We start from the raw sequence: 3,356 nt of genomic DNA, 5'->3' as shown, positions 1-3,356 counted from the left end.
CAAGTTCCCCAGCTGATATCTTTGTGAACCATTGGATCCAATGCGCCTTGATCAAACGGTGGAGGATCGGTGATTGGGTTTGTTGATCGGGTGGATCAACAACCGTCGGATTAATGATGAGATCAACGGTGGAGAATTAATCCGATAAGACTTGGAACTAAGTGGACCCGAGAAGTTTATCGAGATGAGTTTATTTTATTTGGGGTCTGGTCTTGTGCATTCAGGTGGGATTGGTGTTCGTTGACAGGTTTTATGTTAAAGTTCTACTTGGTGATTGGTTGGGTCTTTGTTTAAAACCCACAATGTAAACACTTCTGATTTGTATTTATCGCATATCGAGGAGTCTTAGGAATAACTCCGATTTTTCATGAAGTTGCGATTTTGATTAAAGGAGATGATGTGGCATGTGGGACCTCAATGTGGGTATAACTGCTCTTATATGGTTTTCCATGAATAATCAAGTCTATGGATAAAAGACTCTCTGATATATATTTTTAATATACAAATCGGCCTCCCTCCAATAGACATGTTCTTTGGTCATTGGTGAAACTCATATAAAAATGAGTTAAAGCGCTTCAGTTCTGAGTATCTACCTCGGGCACACAAATAGAACATAAAGAATTTCATAACTCATGAACTTGAAGAAACAGAGGAAGCTGAAGGAACAGTAGAAAGAAGTAAGTCGAAAGGTTCAATGGAAGAAAAGGAAGCCAAAAGGTTTAGTAGAAGAAGATGAAGCCGAAAGGTCTAGCAGAAGAAGATGAAGCTGAAAGGTCTAGCAGAAGAAGAAAAAGTCAAGGGTCTAGATGACACTGAAAGTGATGTAGAAGACGAAGGCTGAGCTAATAAGGAAGCTGAAGATAGAGTGGGAGGAAAATATTTTCACCTAATTCATCTTGAAAGATAGGGTCGGAGCCCTTGGGGCTGATGTCTCAGAATAGGAAGGATTGGTGTCCTTGGAGTTGGTGCTCCTAAATCCAAGGTTGGTGCCTTGATAATATAGGGTCGAAGCCCTAGAGGTCAGAGCCTCATCAAAACCAAGTTGGAGCTTGGAACACATTTATATTATATTTATTATTTTATTCAATAAAATTATACTTATTCATTTCTCTATTTAAATTGTGAAGAATTAAACTGGTAATAATCATAATTGAAAGAAAATCGTTGATTCATCCCCACTCTTAGTATTTCCAACATGTCCAAGAACCCATAGTAAGAGTTTTACAAAGTCCATTTGATTTCCCAAATGTGCTAGTTTACATCCAAGCAGAAGCTGTGTCTAGTGGCTTTCCAAAACAAAATAAACCACCACATAACATAGTGTTTATGTATAAATTTGAGAAAGAAATGTACAAGTCAAAATACCAAAATTTAGCTAGAAAATCCAAATCACTAGGACAAATTAGGATGAAAATGAGTTGTACTTGTGTTATCACAGTTGTGCAAGCTCTAGTTGCAACAGCTACAATCAAATTTGCCTTTGTTCCCATATACTTGTTCCTATGTTTCAAGTAAAATCTCTTAGACTATAGCTACAATAGTATTGGTTAAATTTCTGATGTATAATTAGTTGATGAAAATTGAATAAGCTAAACTAATGGTAAATAATACCACAAGTAATTATTTGTAGATCATAAATGGTTTTTCGACATGGTATCAAAGAATTGAGATCAGGCATTGGAGTGTGTCTTGGTGGAATGATCTTGCATCAAACAAATATGTGTATTTTCCCTGGAACTAGCTTATTTGTAAATCTAAGAATTCAAGCGTTCATTACCTAAAGATCCATTGGCTCTAGCACCATTATTATACACAACTTCTTTTGAATTTTTGTTTTATCTTATTCTGGAACAGGTGTAAGGATGTGGGAATGATAAGTCTCCATAGTCAAGTTGAAGGGAGTCGTAGCATAAACTGTGTGGAACAGTAAATATTAATTCATGACAATTTGCAAATCTGAAGGGCATGGTTTTATGCAGTTTCCTCTACTCCAATTTTCTTTGAGCATCACAGATATCAAAAACTAAAGGTAAAGGCATGGGGGCATTGCAATAATACTACTGTATATTTGAAGAGTTGTCACATAATTTCTAGGCATGCATTGGAAGATGTACATATATATGGAAACAAAATAGAATACATACATGTTTGGTGCAGTCAAATTCTCCACAATCCAAATATCACACCATGATATAGAATGTTTGAATCGACTCGAGGATAAGCTAGTGACAGCAATGGCTCAGTATAGTAGCGGAAGCATTTACTGGTGGCACAGAAATGTCCATACCCATTTTGCAAACCCTAGTTTCTCTAGTATGGCACTGCAACATTTTCTATACCAATTCACTTGGGATAATATTAACCACGGATTGAGTCCTAGTGTTGATATTGCAAGGCTAGGGTTAGGCCTTGGGAAATTATTAGCACATTCATATTGTATTGTTTTCTTTTGGGATGACAATTGCCCCTTTCTAGACGGTCCTTTAGAAAGAGAAGCAGGAAGTTAAAGTTTGAAACCAAGCTTTGTATAGTCCCTGGGCCAAGAGTATGTTGAATGGCCTTGCGAAAAGGATTAGAGAGAGCACAAGCGGGCCAGTAGAAGGTGGTAAGGGTAGTGATGGTGATGAAAATGGAAATGGAAAAGGTGGTGTAGGAGATGATGAAGCTGATGGTGAACAAGAGCACCAATTTCTACTACCTCTATTAACTATGGCGTTTGTAGCTTTTAATTTATGGTATTGTATTACTGTCTGGGTTATGGATGGAAATACGAACAAAAACTTCTTGTGAACAAGTTGTGGACTCTTTTGTCTCCTCATGCAATTGATTATCAGAATCCTGAATGACAATCTAAAACTAAAGGGAATGCACACCACACCTAAAGTTTTGCTGAGGAAATGGTGTACATGTAGGAAACCTTCCTCAATTATATCTAATTTTTGTTCCACCAAATTGAGATCATTGAGTATATGAAAAGTGTTGTTCCTTGATGCTCATGTATGTCTCCCATGTTTTCCCCTTATTATGAATATGTTTTGGTATGGAAATGATCAACTACCCTTCTTCTCTATCTCCTGTAGGTGATATATGCAATGTACTTTGGAAAAATTCATTCCTCTTAATCAACAAGCTCGCATAGTCACTAGCTTTAATACCACTGTAATGTAACCAGCCACTATGAAATCCAAGTTGTAGTACCTGGTCACTATGAGGTGCAAGATGACAACACTAGTTCCCTCTTTCCATTTTCCTTTTTAAGATTTGTTGACTAAGATTGTGTGGTTTTTATCCGGTTGACTACTAAGTGTATGGATTGTTTTATAGGAATAGATTGTTTTAGCGGTTTCTTTTATAAA

At 36.8% G+C, this 3,356-nt stretch overlaps 1 pseudogene; it reads left to right on the top strand.

The window, feature by feature from the left end:
• The first annotated feature begins 2,234 nt into the window (after positions 1-2,234).
• Positions 2,235-2,973, top strand: LOC149175621 (uncharacterized; annotated as a pseudogene).
• Positions 2,974-3,356: the final 383 nt, after the last annotated feature.

The sequence above is a fragment of the Pinus tabuliformis genome, chromosome 4_1, assembly GCF_031772625.1.
Source record: "Pinus tabuliformis cultivar Carrire ecotype Pingquan chromosome 4_1, CPIR1, whole genome shotgun sequence".
NCBI lineage: Eukaryota > Viridiplantae > Streptophyta > Pinopsida > Pinales > Pinaceae > Pinus > Pinus tabuliformis.
Note: the sequence above shows the minus strand (reverse complement) of the source record. Positions and strands in the feature narration are given on the sequence as shown.